At 39.2% G+C, this 16,559-nt stretch overlaps 1 long non-coding RNA gene across 1 annotated transcript; it reads left to right on the top strand.

The window, feature by feature from the left end:
* Nucleotides 1–5,550: 5,550 nt before the first annotated feature.
* On the top strand, nucleotides 5,551–7,860 carry LOC117492623. The gene is made up of 4 exons (XR_004556872.1): nucleotides 5,551–5,619; nucleotides 7,215–7,365; nucleotides 7,480–7,547; nucleotides 7,730–7,860. It is a non-coding gene; the product is annotated as an uncharacterized LOC117492623 (long non-coding RNA).
* The last annotated feature ends 8,699 nt before the right edge of the window (nucleotides 7,861–16,559 follow it).

The raw sequence follows: 16,559 nt of genomic DNA, 5'->3' as shown, positions 1-16,559 counted from the left end.
GTCCGAGTCATCATTACCTGTGTTCGAGTCCGAGTCCAAGTCCGAGTCACCTAAGAAGAGTCCAAGTCAAGTCCGAGTCACAAGTCTTCATGTATTAATCTTCGTGGATATATGTGTTGAAATGTAGCTGCTCCTCTACATTGCTTTTATCCTGTCATGTTATACTAATCTGTCTATTGAACTGCTGTGAAGCGAGTTTGGCTACAATTCTTGTAATAGGTGCTATACAAATATAAAGCTTATTACTAATATTAATATTATTATTATTATTATATATAAATAAACTATGTTTAAAATGAGTTACCTTTTAGAGAAGTGATTATATTTGTATGCCAATATTTTCCTATGGTAAAGTTTTCGTTTTGCACTTTTATTTTGATAGTAATAAGATCGGGACTCTTATTTTGAAGGAACTTTTACCGGTTAAATCGGTTTACTGATAAAGATTTAGCCCCAGAAAGCACATGGCTACTTAGCATGCAAAATGACGTCATTCTGCATGTTAAGTAGCCGTGTGCTTTCGTGTTATCGGCTGAATCTTTATTTATTGATTAGATCACGTTACTCTGATGATAGTGATAGATAGCCTATATGTCTGAACTCGATGTTTAGAGTAATGTGTTACGGAGCCTTCTCTTCAATATTGTTTCCACATAGAGCATTTTGCGCTGCTCTTTTCCAATGTCGAAGCAGAATGTGTGAAAGCATACAGCACGATGCGGGGTGTGTCTCTAGACATCTTTAGACTGGAATAACGGGGCCCAGTACGTGAACTCGCCTCGCAGCCGGTGCACACGCCAGGATAGAGGACATCAGACTCCATAGAAAACTTGCTCGAGTCCGAGTCCGAGTCCAAGTCGGAGCGTCAATGTACAAGTCGAGTCCGAGTCATCGTGGGGGGAAAAATGCACGAGTCCGAGTCCAAGTCAGCGTACGCGATAATTCACGAGTCCGAGTCCGAGTCCAAGTCATCGTGTGCGAGAATTCACGAGTCCAAGTCCGAGTCGCGTCAATCAGTGCGCGAGTCCGAGTCGAGTCACGAGTCCCGAAAATCGGCACTCGAGTCCGACTCGAGTCCGAGTCCAGGACTCGAGTACTCCATCTCTGGATTTTACTGCACCACACATAGGGTTGGGTATAGTTTGGATTTTAATGATTCCGGTTCTGCTTTTCGATTCCGGTTATTTTCGGTTCTCGATTCCGGTTCTTTGAGAAGGTAAAAATAAGTCCCATGACAAACTGGGAGAAAAACATATTTATGAAAACATTAAGTCAAATCTGTATTCCTATTTACAAATCACTTCATACTGTTTAATTTCTTACGGTTATTGAATAAAATGATATAAAAATAATCTCTGCATTGTTTAGTTAGTTCTATGTGGTGCAGTTTGAGAATGTACAATTGGCCAAGTCTCCTCTGATGTTACACTGCAACCTGCCTGTGAGACTAAAGAAAAGTAATCTTCATGAAATGTACAAGTTTGTATTTCATGTAAAAGCATTCTAAAAAGCAGGTATTACAAAAACCACCCATTTGATTTTGTTAGAGGAAGGATAGATTAATATTGCTGACACACAAGATAACAGGTTAGGTGAATATTCGACAATACGACATACAGTTCCCCATAACCTCAATCAGTAACCTGTTCTGTGTGATTACGGCATTTGGTTCACCATCTGTCACTTTAAATGTAGCATTCTGCCACCAGGTGGTGCTACTGTTACCTCACCTCCACTTTAGACAGATATTTGTACCTGAGTGGGTATCCAAACTGTTGGACAGACTCTCTGAAGAATGCCAGTGTAGTAGAAGAACAGTTGTAATGTGTGTGTGTGTGTGTGTGTGTGTGTGTGTGTGTGTGTGTGTGTGTGTATTTACCGCCATCTGCAGCATTCTGTAGAAAAGCCATTTCCTGTTGTCCACAGTGACCCCTGGGAGGTCCCATGTGAGTGCCAATGCTGTGACATCCTGCCTGTCAGACTCAATGAGCTGACTTTCTCCATCAAGCTTTGGTAATCAAATAATTATAATCAACGGATTCATTGATATTTAGTCAGTCTAAGGGTAGTAACTCAAACAAAGTAATGCGTTACACATTACTAGTTACTTAAAAAAGCAGTAATCCCTTACTTTACTTAGTAACTCATTGCTGAAAGAAATTACTTAGATAGTCGAAGACCTTAAAAGTAACGCAAGTAACGAGATAATTTTGTGCTTAGTAACTGTAATGTAAATACTACTGAACCAACAGTAACCAGTTAAACTACTGCGTTACAGATAAAATGTAATTTAGTGGGAATGCTGATACAGCATTCCAACTATATGTTATTCTACGGACAACATTTGTATTATTCCGCCGGAATTTTGCACCTCTTCTCCTCCTGCATTCAACATCGCAGAAACTCCGTTCAAACATCAAAACGTTCAGCTCGGTCGGGAATCGATGGCTATTACTTATATCATTCATAACTTTCATAATTCCAGAGATACATCCCATAATTCATCATATTTCTAACCATTGAAGTCAATGGAGAAAATCTTCAGACTTGAACAATCTTCATGCGACTTCAACTGTTAACTGTTCATTCATACTTTCACTCAGAAACCTCATTCCAACTTTAAAATGTTACACATCTTTCTGACATTATTCGTGTAACACAACTTTTAAATCAGATTCTTACTTTTAGAGATATTAAACATTGTTCAGACCTTGGTAAAGAGGCTTTCTTCAGATTTTAACATTAACTAGAGTGTGTGATGTCACAGCTAGAGGGTAGGAAATCTTGAAATGTGCCTTCATATCTTTTTTTAAAACTGCCATAATTCCCAAACCCTACATTCCTGATACATAATTGTTCATGACAAACGTAGGAAAACATCTCGTAGCTTGAAAAATGACAAATAATTAAGCAAAAATAATTAAACAAAATGCCTCTTGAGGGCATGAAGTGACAAAAACGTTCAACATGTCTCCATTAAAACCCATTGTAATTTCAGGCTGATATTTCCTCACAGCAGCAGCCGCACACCTTTAGTTAAACTGCCAAAAAGGCCACATTATTAACCCGAAAGTACACAAAAATTACACTTCAGATACTCAACTTCCTTGACATGCTTCACGTTTTGAAATTTCACAGATATCTGTTATGGTTCTTCCACAAAATGTTCACATGTAAGAGGTTTATCTCATTCAGAACAATGCAAACCTTTGATCTCTACAGAGCTCGTTAGCTCAACTATAAACACCTGTGTAATGGAACACGATGATGTCATCACTCCAACTGACAGCAGTCAGTTCTAACTGTTCATTTCATACTCATTCTCTCTCTCTCTCTATCGCTCTCTCTCTCTCTCTCTCTCTCTCTCTCTCTCTCTCTCTCTCTCTCTCTCTCTCTCTCTCTCTCTCTCTCTCTCTCTCTCTCTCTCTCTCTCTCTCTCTCTCTCACAAAGACACAGTCTCTCTCTCTCTCACACAGTCTCTCTCTCTCACACAGTCTCTCTCACACAGTCTCTCTCTCTCACACACACACTATCTCTCTCTCTCTCTCTCTCTCTCTCTCTCTCTCTCACAAACACACAGACACACACTCTCTCACACACAGTCTCTCACACAATGTTCCAAATGGAAACAGTCCGATCGTCCCCCAAACTTCGCTTGTATGTCACCGGTCCAGCCCTCAACAGCTCTACGTCAATTGCTTTAAAAACACATAACCCTCTTAAATTATAATGTCCTTTTCTTAATTTAAACATATTTAGAATACAAACAGGCAGGCTTTTGCTCCCAACACGAAAAACTATTTCTAAAGTTTTACTGTAAACCATATCTGCGAATTTTAAGGTGCAAGACTTTATGAATAATGGATTGGTCGATTCAATTCAATGTTCAATCAAAACATTATTTGTGTAAGGTACAGTATTGCATTTTTCAGATAAAAAATGTAATAACAATAATTATGAAACTGAGAGGGGTGAGAGGGGGAGAGGGAGACACACTTACCAATCGCAAGATGCAGCCTGTGTCCAAAGCACTGAAGCCTTGTCCAGTGATTCAGTTCCACAGCTTTTACAACATTGGATCCGTTATCAGTGGTGATGCACGTCTGATCCTCTTCCTTCAGACCCTAGTTGGACAAGGACTCTCTTAGTCAATGGGCAATATTCTCTCCCGTGTGTTCAGCAGGAAAGTATACCGTTTGCAGGCAATGACTCTTCAACTCAAAGTCGTAATTTATGAAGTGCACGGTGAGACTAAGATACGGCTCGGTCGTTCTGCTCGACCACAGATCGGTTGTTGTTGCATAGTACTCGACATTTTTCAGCTTCGTCTCAAGTTTATTCCTACATTCCGTGTACATTTCTGGGATGGCCACATGACTAAAGTACGTGCGGGAGGGAATCGCATATCTTTTATCCAGCGTTCGGATTAGTTTTTTAAACCCTTCGTTGCTCACAGTGTTAATAGACACCATGTCTTTAGCGAGGTAGAGCGTTACGGAATTTCTTATCTCACGGTGCCTTCGTGAGCCCTTTTCATACGGCGTAACAGCCGCAAACGACTCACACTAGTTTGCTTAACCTCTTAAGCCCTGAGCCTGTTTTTCAGGTCTCAGGCTCGAAAATGACATTCCCAGAACAAATGACCATATCTTCCCTTCTAAAAGGGTTAAATTAATAATCTTTATTCTCAAAGTAATGATAAACCTGTGAGTTGGATGTAGAAGAGTCAGAATCAATATAGATGTTTTTTATTTTAAAGAAAATTCAGATTTTACATAGTAAAAAACTGTAAATTATAGTGTCCGTCCAAAAATTCTTTTTTACTTATAGTGAAAACTACCCTTGGATGATGGGTTAGTAGACTAAAAGCTTTAGGAATCCAAAGTACAACATATAATAAGTACCCTGTATCAAGATTGATGCAAAACAAGTGAAATTTGACCTTTTTAGAGAGATTTAGCCAAAAAAACCCACTTCTGGGGTCATTTGGGTGGATTTGACCTATCTCTGGCCCCCCTTGCTCGATTTTGATGAATGAAATCTCTTTATAACCGCTAGAGCCAATGGAATCGAGGGAAAGTTATATACACACCAAAACGTTAACAAATAAGGAGTGAGAGTGACGCGTTACCAAAACCGGAAGCTGCATACACTCTGGTGGCTACCATTAGCAGCTAACTTTTCCGCTCCGATTTTTACATAAAAAATGGAATTATGGATTATAAATAATTTTTTCAAAGGCACAGGTACATTATCAACCTATGGATCAACAGTTGTAGCATTTTTTTCGTTTTAATGCCATTGAACACGTCTTTTGACCTAATTGACAGCTACGTGTCACGGTTTAGGATTGTTTTCATTTTCCACCTTTTATTTTGAAATGTTTTCCTCCTTGTGTCTAGTCTGATCCTTCTTCCTGTGTTTGCCTTCCTGTCGTTAGTTTCCCTGGTGTGTCTGATTGTCTGATTGTGTTCACCTGTTGCCCTTGTGTTTCTGCCTCCCTTACCCCAGCTGTGTCTTGTCTTGTGATTACCCCTCTCTGTATTTAGTCTTGTCTTCCCCTGTGTGCTTGGTCGGTTCATTGTTGGTTTTTCCTGTCTCCCTCCATGTCAATCACGGTCAGTTTTGTTTGTATTCGCTACCTTGTGCTATCTATGTTTTTTCATGCCTTGTTTTTGTGCTCATCGGCTTTGGAATAAAGCTCGCCTTTTGTTTATAGACCTTTTTCCTTTTTGAAGTCTGCATTTGGGTCCTACCTTTTTCCACGCTACCTAACAGAACTAAGAGTAGGCTACTGATATGTCTACCATTTCTTTTATGAGTGTAATATCTGCATTTTCTATTTTGGTTTGATTAGGACACATCCTGGGGATTGTGTTTACAAACATTGACCATACCGTTCACCATCCCCCACCCCCCTACTGTATGTTGATTTTTGACTTTGTTTGCCTACATGTAAATGGGTGGCATTTAGTACCTACCCCCCTCTGAGTACACACTCAGTCCTGTTGACTTCACATCTTGTCACAAACTTTTTTGGAAGACAAGACTGACCCAAGATACCTTGGTTTGAATTGGAGAAGGGCAATGGTTATCGATGGTGCTTTTAAAGCCTATTGTATACTAACTGTGATTTATATTGCTTTTCAAATGCATATAGGCCCCCCATTTACACTGCTCTTCCCGTCAAGAATATGAATAGAACTTAGTTAGATCACTTTACATTTCTGCGAATGAATAGCTTAGCTACTTGGCACTAAGAGTACAGATATGTCTACCCTTTCTTTTCAGAGTGTAATATCTGCATTTTCTCTTTTGGTTTGAATTGGAGAAGGGCAATGGTTATCGATGGTGCTTTTAAAGCCTATTGTATACTAACTGTGATTTATATTGCTTTTCAAATGCATATAGGCCACTATTTACACTGCTCTTCCCGTCAAGAATATGAATAGTTAGTTAGCCAAGAGGCTATTGTTCATCTGTAGTTAGTTAGATTTTAAAAGTCAATCTAAAACACATTTCATTTTAAACAAGTAAATACAATACATTTAAAACATGCAACATACACTGTAAACAAAATCTGTAATCTAGGCAGTAAATTGCTGTATTACCCACAGTCATTTACTTTGAATTTGTAATACAGTGTGATACTGTACATTATGCTGCATTGTGGGAATATTATCCTTAGGCGGGAAATGTATACAGCACTTTAAAACCATACTGTAATATTACAGCAATACTGTAATGTTACCGTACAGTAACATTACAGTATTGCTGCACTATGTACATAGTACTGCTGCATTGTGGGAATATTATCCTTAGGCGGGAAATGTATACAGCACTTTAAAACCATACTGTAATATTACAGCAATACTGTAATGTTACCGTACAGTAACATTACAGTATTGCTGCACTATGTACATAGTACTGCTGCATTGTGGGAATATTATCCTTAGGCGGGAAATGTATACAGCAATTAAAAAATGATACTGTAATATTACAGCAATACTGTAAATAGTGCTGTCATGTTACAGTATCATTTTGTTGTTACTGTACAATATTTCGGGGTGAAAATATCAGGAGCAAGAGGAGAGAACCGCTGTGACCTTTAACGGATTATTTAGGTTTATAAAAGTTATTATTGCTGTTTTTTTCCCTCTAAAAGTTCGTATTTTATTTCGAGATTGAGTAGCAGTATTATATGGTTTAACAGCTTCAACAGTCAGCGAACCAAATGGAGGACAGAGATTCAGAATGTCCTCACCCAAATCAAGGAGGAATCCTCCAACCAAGATCTCTCTGCAATTCTGGTCATGATGGCACATTTCAAGGAAAAAGAAGAGGTTATTTTCCTTTTGGCTGATGTAAGTGGAGTTATACATTATGATCTTGTGCAATGAAAATGTAATAATTTATGCCTTTCAAAAATTACATTGTATTGTACATTAATTTGAACATATTATTGTGTGTGTGTGTAGGACTGCAACCAAGGATGAAATTGAGGCTCAACTGACCCTACCAGGCACACCAAGGCTCATCATGTTAGGTAAGGATTTGGTTTGACACTTTACTTTTGACATGTAAAGCTAACATGTATTTTAATTCCACATGTTTTGTATGTGTGCTTCATACATGTATGATCTCTATAGTATTTAATTTTTCAGTTTTGAAGTAGAAAACATTTTCAATGATATGTTGCCTTTTCCATTTTGTCCCCTTCTCTTGCAGGGGACCCTTTTACTTTCACATAATTACAGAAGATGTACTGTTGTGATCTGATGTTGTGACCTCACTACTTGTGATTTTGTATTTTAATTGGTCTGTTGTATTTTAATCTGTCATAAACTGTTGTATTTTAATCTGTCATAAACTGTTGTATTTTAATCTGTCATAAACTGTTGTATTTATATCAGTTATGAACTGTTATATTTATATCTGTTATGAACTGTCCTATTTTACCATGTTTTTCATATTGAACTTAATATTGAAATGAAATCAATAAACATATTTTATTTAAATTGTATCCCAGTTTTTGTTTATCGTTTCATGTAGCACCTATTGCAAATGAGACAAGGATCTAAAATTGGTTAAGGAGAAAACTGCAGTAATATACTGTTTTTATTGCATACACTACTGTAAAATTATACTGTATACAGAACAGTAATGTATTATTTCACAATACCAGTATTGTATAATCACAGTAAAATATTGTTTTTGAGATTACAGCAACATACAAAATTACAGTAATATACAGTAATATAATATACTGTAAACAAAATAGAAGATCGCTACTGTAAAGTAAAAATACAGTAACTTCTTGGCAACTGTGCTGCCAGTAATTTACTGTAAAATCCCCTGTATTTATTTTTACAGTGTACATTACTGGGATACTTAAATAAAACAATTTAAAATACAGAACATTAAAACAAAACGAATAAAACAAAACAACATGTTAAAACACAGGCAGTGAGTGGGTTGTAAGGAGCAGAAGATTGGGTCAGTGTTGGCAGAGCGTCTCCCCATCCCATTCAAATTCTTGACTGAAAGAGCCTACAGTACATGTAAATGGATAGCATTGCCTATATGCATTTGAAAATAATTAGTACCCCCCCTCTGAGTGACTACGTGTTGAGTTCACATCTTGACTTTACTTCCTGATTTTTGGAAGGCAAGACTGACCCAAGATACCTGTACATAGTGGAAAGTGAAATTGACATTGTCAAATTTAATAAAAATACAAAATAATGTTCACATTTGGGAACCGATGGGAAACAGGACTCAATCTTTTGCTTCACATTGAGGGGAAGAGGCATTTTCCCATTGGTCCCAGTCCAGTTGGTTCTTTTCACCATTCTCCCATATGCTACAAATGGCTGTCTAGCCCTGTTTGTTTTTTTGACCTTTCAGATGTTGTATGGCCTCTGGAGCAGAAATGAAAGAGTTTTAAAAATGTTTACGTTTTGGTAAGTTTTTAGGGAAATGTTGTAATATTGCAACGTTGGCCTTAGGTGGGAGCAGAATTTCTGTACTTCTACTCACATTGTCTGAATAAATATATTGAACAACTAAGGGTTAATTTGCAGGATTGATTGCTTACTTAGCCCTATATCAGTATATAGCATGAATAATAATCACACATCAGTCATATTTGTTATGAATAATCATTTATCATTTATTAAATAGTAAGTCGCTTTGGATAAAAGCATCAGCTAAATGCAATTTAAGAAAGCCTCACTCAGGATTTTTTTACCAAGTGTTTTTATTGCTCTTGGGGCATTAAAAACAAGATTTTAACTTTAGTTTTTTATATAATATCTGCATTTTCTCTTTTGAAAAACTAAGTCTTAGTTTGGCCATAGTTTGGACACTCATTTTTAATCACACACGTCTCCCCATCCCATTCTTGACTGAGCCTATATGCATTTGAAAATAAATAGTAGCTACCCCCCTCTGAGTGACTACCTGTTGACTTCACATCTTGTACTGTGATCTGCTTGCACTTATCAAAACATTTAATTAGGAGCAAAACACACACTTCAAGTCAGATCATCACCCTTAGCTATTTTAATTACCTCTCAAACAACCTAAACTAGTTATAAATGTTTATTTTTACTGTCGGCCGGGTCAGCTGCTGCATGAGACAGACACTGAAAAGTATTATCATCTGAAATTAATCATTATGTTATTAGTATTAAATACATATAAGTATTTTTACAGCTTGTATTTTTTTACCAAGTGTTTTTATTGCTCTTGGGGCATTAAAAACAAGATTTTAACTTTAGTTTTTTATATAATATCTGCATTTTCTCTTTTGAAAAACTAAGTCTTAGTTTGGCCATAGTGATTTAATATATAAAGACTATATATTATTGAATTACAAGATTAGATATACTTTATTTGATCTAAAATATTGATGTGTTCAAATGCTCTTCAAAACTGAAAGTCCATGACAAGTTGTCTTCCTGTTTTTGTGAATGAAGCGCCATCTCCTGGTTAAATCCTGAAATTGAAAATCTGGCAACGCCCTCTTGGAAAATAGTGGGAGGGCTTAACATTCCCAGATACTGGTCTTTGGCAGGTCTTAGGCAGGTAGCAGGCAGGAAGCTGTATGCTGGAGTCTGAAATAAGCTGCTCCATCTGTACCTGTCCATCAAAGTGACCACGCCCTAATTTATGAAAAAACTTTAAGACCTAATATAAATAAAAGGGTTGTGTTAAAAAACAATTCACTCACAGATTCATAATCATGAAGGTGGAATCTAACTATATCTATAATAATATTTATTGGATCCATGGGTAGAAACATGTGTTTTTATGCTGTAAAATTGGGCATTTTAACATGGGGTCTATGGAAATTGCTCCTTTCTGCAGTCAGCGCCTATCGGCCAATATATGAACTGCAGTTTGTGGCACTTGCGTATTGGCGTCCCGGCTCTTGTTGGAGCAGAACACCTATTGGGTGGCTGAGAGCCCCCCCTCTGCTGCACGCCGTTCGTTGAATGAGGCTGATCTCTATTAAATAAAGAAAGGAATTGAAAACACCGGAATCAAAAGTTATAACAATTATCTGAGTTTACTCTGGTAGGAAACCAAACACATATACAAGTTATACAGAGTACTCCGGACTTCAGGTTTGTGATGCGATGCGGATAAAGGTGTCGGGACCCGCCAACTCATCAAACAAGAAGAAATTGACTTCAGGTTTGTGATGCGATGCGGACACAGATATCGGGACCTGCCAACTCACCAAACAAGAAAGCATTTTACATTCAAAAACAACAGTATTCATAATCATATTTTGGGGCGGAGATGTGTTTACTTTTCCCTTCCCCTTTTACTCCACAGCGAATTAGAGAGTCCGTGAGGAGGAGCTGTGTGAGCTGCTCACATCCCCCAGGTGTTTTTACTGGTTGGATTCACTTCTGGTCGGGTTCAATACAGTGAATCAGAGTTCTGACCAGAACGTGAGATTCTAAAGTTTCACAAGGTCAAAGTCAATCTTATCTCTGCCCCGATATTCACTCCCTTACTTTCCTATGGGAGTTTTTCACATAAATTATTCTTTCTCATACAATTAAACCTTTGTGCACAAATATAATGATGTCCATAAGGACCTTGAGAAGAACATGTGTGTGCGCTGGTGAAAAGGAGGTGTGTGTGAAACAGGATCTCTGTGTCAGTGAGTTGTAAGTGAGAATATCATTTCTATATATGTGATTACTTAAAACAGTTCAAACAATACATGTTCACTAAAATACAATTCAAAATAATACATGTTCACTTCAATACAGTGTAGAATCATATCTTTTTACTTCACTCTTCCCCAGAGTTTGCCGCTTGGGTAATAAGAAAGGCTCTGAATTAGCCCTGAGCGAAAAAATGCTAACGCAATTAGCACAGAACTCAGGGTAAAATACCCTTATTACTTATCGTATCTGCACAAACAAGATATCGATTAGCAAGCTGAGATTCCACAGATTCCAGACATATAAGTATCATCACTGAGCGATCAGAACTCGCGACAGGGGAAACAAAACCAGACATCACACCACGTAGCATTACGGAGCAAACACGGGAGAAATTCTTACCTATGCTGTTGTTCTGATCAAAAGTTGTGTTCAATGGCATTACAACGATAAAAACGCTGCTGAAGATTAATCCATAGGTTAATCCAATGTGTCTGTGTCACTTTGAAATGATGACTGATAATCCATCTTCATATTTATGTCAATAACGGAGATTTCATATTAGCTGCTACGCGAGTGTATGACAGCTTCCGGTTTTGGGCATTCTGGCTGCGCATCACTCATTCACCAATGGGTAATGGTTAGATGGATTTTAGGAACTTCCCCTCGATTCTATTGGCTCTAACGGTTAAAAAGGTGTCAATCATCAAAATCGACCAAGGGGGGCCAGACATATGGAAAATGCACCCATTTTTACCATGTTCAATCTGAATTTACTTTCAAATAAAAAACATCTATATTGATTCTGACTTTTCTACATCCAGCTCACAGGTTTATCATTGCTTTGAGAAAAAAGATTATTAATGTACCCCTTTTAGAAGTGAAGATATAGTCAATTGTTCTGGGAATGTCATTTTCGAGCCTGAGGCCTGAAAAACAGGCTTGGGGCTCAACTGGTTAAGCCAGATAACTCAAACATATCCAGGGTATGTTGAACTGGATTCGTAGTACAGGGAACAGGAACCAAACCACCATTAAACGACGACCAACTGACAAGGGACACAAGGGCAAGCAAGACTAAATACACAAGGGTAATCACAAGACAAGACACAGCTGGAGAGGGGAGGTGAAACACAGGGGCAACAGGTGAACACAATCAGACAATCAGACAGGAGGGAAAACACAGACAGGAAGCAAAGGCAAACATGAGACAGGGGGTGAACACCTTTCAAAGTAAAACGGGAAACAAAGACAGATCTTGACATTACAAAATAAAACTGAAAATAAACAAATCCTAACAATCTTACTCCACTACAATTCAGAGGTTATAGACAGGGTCAATTTTCACAAAATCAGAACCCTGAAGGCATTTTGTGTTTATTTATGCTATACAACATTTATAGGGGTATTAAGGGGTGCTGAATCCAAATCTGCTGTATATGAAGCTCAAAAATGTCCCAAAATGCCTCAAAATTGAGAAATCCAACATGGCCGCCACCACCAGCCTGAAATCTATTTTAAGTATATCTTTTTGACTAAACAAGGTACAAACTTGAATTAAATGTGCTTTTGTAAGTTCTCCTACATGGGCAATCTGATGCCATATTCAGATTTGAGATGTAATGTGAATAACCTGCTTAGATCTCATATATATTGCAAAAATAGTCGTTTTTAACTATGAATAATTACTCAGCTATTATTATTATTATCAGGCTACTTTTACTTACTTTGTATATTGTTTTGAGGTTAAATGTTTCTGGATATTGTACAATCAAAAGGCAAGCACAGTCAACCCAGAGAAAACTACAGTAGGCTACCTACCTATCATCCAGGCTCCTGCATCTGAACTCGATACACTGAACACAGTTGTCAAGCGAATGCTTCATACCTCCAAATCAATGGAACAACAGCATGTCATACTGACAGTGGACAGGCACCGAAGTTGCTAGAACTGAAGTGGTCAGTAGAAGAATACAAGGACGTGCTTATCCCTTGCCTTGGAGGCCTTCACATTGCCATGAACTTCCTGGGTGTGATAGGACAACACATGGTTGATTCTGGCCTGAGCGAGCTATGGGTCAAGTGTGATCTACTGGGAGCAAATGCTGCTCAGCATGTCATGGCAGGAAATGACCCACAAACTTACCCTACAGGCTCTTTGGCAGCTACTGCTCCCACGGCTTTACACATATCTGGATGAGGTTGATGTTACACTGAGAGCTGAACACTCAGATCTCTGCCAATCCGTAGATGCTGACCACATCGCGCAGATGGTTGACAAACTGATTACAGACAGATTCCAGCAGCCCATGAAAGAGTTTGCTGCATCGCTTGCAGTTGATGACCCGAATGCCACATTCTGGTGGGACTACATGACTATGGTCAGCATCGTACTCTGCTTCACAAGAGCGCAACGTGATGGATTGTGGGATCTCCACCTGTATGCTTTCAAACGTATGCTGCCCTTCTTCTTCAGGTATGATCATATAAACTACGCCAGATGGGGTACTGTGTACCTGGCTGAGATGTCTGCTCTCCCACCAGAAATCCTCCTCGAGTTTCAGAAAGGCAACTTTGTGGTGAAACACAGTGATCAACGCTTCAATCAGGTTTCAGCGGATCAAAGTACTGAGTGGCTAAACGCTACAGGAAAAAAGAGTGGAGGCTTAGTGGGCATCACCAGGATAGCAACATCCCTCAGTAGATGGACATTGTCGTATAATCTGAGAACAGTCATAGCTTCTCAGACAAAAGCAATGCTGAGACTGACAACAGATGATGAAGACGATGAGTACACACACATTGAGTGCACAAAGACTAGAATGGAGAGAGACGATGGGGATGAAAGCAAAATATGTGTATCATTGAAAGAGCACTGTGTGTTTCAAGATGGTGGGGACACACTCAAGAACATAATCAACAAGGACGTGGTCACACATCTCTGCTTGGTGCAGAACACCTTGGACAGGCACAAATGAAAGTGTTTGTGGACAAACGTCTGTGTGAACCTCCAGCTAGTGACCAGCACTTGGGACTGAAGTCACCCATTCGAAAGAACAAAGCCAAGACATTTGCCTCTTTGTATGAAGTCGTGCAACTTTTCAAGAAAAAGCAAAACACCATCAAAGTGGACAGGCAGATTCTACAAAGGCTAGTCACAGCTTACAGAGCAGGTCGTAAGGTAGACCTGGAAAATGTCCTCCAGCATGAACTCATGCCCATCCCGCCATCTCTGGCTGCAACTAACGGCAGTCTACATTCCACCAACAAGTCTGTTTTAGCAAATATACTGACAAAACATGTCCAAACGCCTGCAGATGTGCCCCTTCAGGAACCCAGCTGCCTGGCTATTGATGGCCAAGCACTTGTAATGGCACTTGGGAAGCCGCCTGACACTACAACATTTGGCGACTATGCCAACAAGTTTGCTGGGACGGTGTTGAAGATGGGAGAGAAGTACCAGAGGGTTGATGTAGTCTTCGACAGGTACCATGACGAATCCATCAAAACGGGCACAAGGAGGAAACGTAAACAGCGTCACCGACCAGTACGCAGAGAAATCGTTAATGACTCCGTTCCACTTCCAGCAGACTGGTCAAGCTTCATGGCACTGGAAGAGAACAAAGTAGATCTTGCTCGAATACTCTCAAACAATCTGATAGAACACAGCCCAGAAGATGAGCCTGTGGTTGTAGTATCGGGTGGGTTTGCTGAAGCAACCACTGTCAAGTCATCAGATCCAGATCTTGATGTCTCCTCTTTAAGGGCTGACCACGAGGAGGCTGATACACATCAGATTTTGCACTGCATCCAGGCTCTAATGGACACAATAGTTGTGTCAGCGCGTGACACAGACGTGCTTCTTCTACTTTTAGCGCACCATGACAGAATCGGATGTACCCATCTCTACATGAAAGCCGGGACATCAAAGGATCCAAAGTATTTTCCAGTACATGACATTCGCAAGTTATTATCTGATGATCAAGTGGAGACACTCCTTGCCTTCCATGCCATCACTGGCTGTGATAGTGTGTCTCAGTTCAGCGGTCACAGAAAGAAAACAGCCTGGCAGGTGTTCGAGCACATCGATCTTACTGGCCTTGGGAAGGGCCCTCTCACAGAAGGTATTGTGACATCAACAGATAAATGTATCTGTAAGATGTATGGTGTGCCAGAGGTTGATACATGCAACAAAGCAAGAGTGAAGTTGTTTTGTAAAGGTCGTCCACAAGAGACTCTGCCACCAACCTCAGATGCAGTGAAGTTTCATATCATGCGTTCACACTATCAATCGACAATCTGGAACCAAGCTCACAGGCCACATCCTGATCTTCCTCCAGTGGATGAAATGGGATGGATGCACAAGGAAGGTCAGTTAGTGCCACGGCTACTGTCTTTGCCACCTATGCCTAAAGCCTGCAGGGAGTTCACTTTATGTGGGTGTACCAAGGGATGCCTCAGCCAACGCTGCAGCTGCAGGTATGTGTATAGAGGATTAGCTGATGGTGATCAATGTGTACAAGATCATAAAAATATGATAGACTGGTTGAGAATATCAGCCTGCCAGACTGCATACTGCTGACTGTTTGTTGTTAACAGATTGTTGAAACCATAACCGGATAATTGTGAACCTATAACTGAGAAAAAAAGTAACAAAGGAACACAATAAGTGTAAGGATAACTGTAACGAGTATTCCAATGTACCTGTACTTGTACTGGTCATAATCTGTCTATTCTATTCTATTCAGAAAGAGTCACATGGAATGTATAGAGGCATGCAACTGCAGGAAACATGACAACACCTGCCGGAACACTGAAGAAGACGCTGCTTTTTAAAAGTGCCTGCCTTTTGGCAATTTCCCATAGGGTTTGATGTAAAAAAGGCGGTGTGAACAGGCCCACTCCTTCTTCATTGCGTTAACACTGGATGGCCTGAGAGCTATAATTAGTGTGAATGCTGTGCCACAGCATTCCACTATAGTACTTCAAATCTTTATTCTTCCCCTTATTATTTCAGCCAATACTTTGGCACTCCATAACTTCAGCTTATTTTCAGCTACAGAAACCATTCAAATATTAAACTATTCAGCCTGTTCAGGAATCGATGGGAAACCTTCACATTTAAAAAAATATGTTATACTTCTTGAAATATTCAGCTTTTTAAACTCTTTTTTTAACATGGAAGTCAATGGGAGATGCCTTCAAATCCTCTTTGCCTACACTTTGCGCCAAATGCTACTCCTTCCACATAATTTCAGCTTGACACTTCATCCCATCTTTCAAATGATCACAAGACCTTCAGCTATTCAAACTTGATTTTTATTTTTGATATCTTTTACACTTTTTGAGATATTTAACTTAGTTTGGAGCTT

The sequence above is a fragment of the Trematomus bernacchii genome, unplaced genomic scaffold (genome assembly GCF_902827165.1).
Source record: "Trematomus bernacchii unplaced genomic scaffold, fTreBer1.1, whole genome shotgun sequence".
Taxonomy (NCBI): Eukaryota; Metazoa; Chordata; class Actinopteri; order Perciformes; family Nototheniidae; genus Trematomus; species Trematomus bernacchii.
Note: the sequence above shows the minus strand (reverse complement) of the source record. Positions and strands in the feature narration are given on the sequence as shown.